This window comes from Colobus angolensis, unplaced genomic scaffold (genome assembly GCF_000951035.1).
Source record: "Colobus angolensis palliatus isolate OR3802 unplaced genomic scaffold, Cang.pa_1.0 Scaffold5, whole genome shotgun sequence".
NCBI classification, from domain to species: domain Eukaryota; kingdom Metazoa; phylum Chordata; class Mammalia; order Primates; family Cercopithecidae; genus Colobus; species Colobus angolensis.
The window spans coordinates 1,081,637-1,081,962 of record NW_012118487.1 but is presented as its reverse complement, the minus strand read 5'-3'; positions in this window follow the sequence as shown (position 1 = coordinate 1,081,962).

Sequence of the window (326 nt, the reverse complement as noted above, 5' to 3'; positions counted from 1 at the left end):
AACAAACCTGCACGTTATGCACATGTACCCTAGAACTTAAAGTATAATAAAAAAATAAAAATAAAAAATAAAAAATAAAAAAAATAAATTACCCAGTCTCAGATATTTCTTTATAGTAACACGACAACAGACAAAGACAGTGAATGACTCTAATCTGATTCAGTCTTGGTAGGTCACATGTTTCCAGAAATGTGTCCACTTCATCTAGGCCTTTCAATTTGTTGATGCACCATGTTTCACAGTACTGTCTTATAAGCCCTTGCAATTTTGTTAAATTGGTTATAATATCGCTTCTTTCACTTTCAATTTTAGTTACTTGAGTCTTC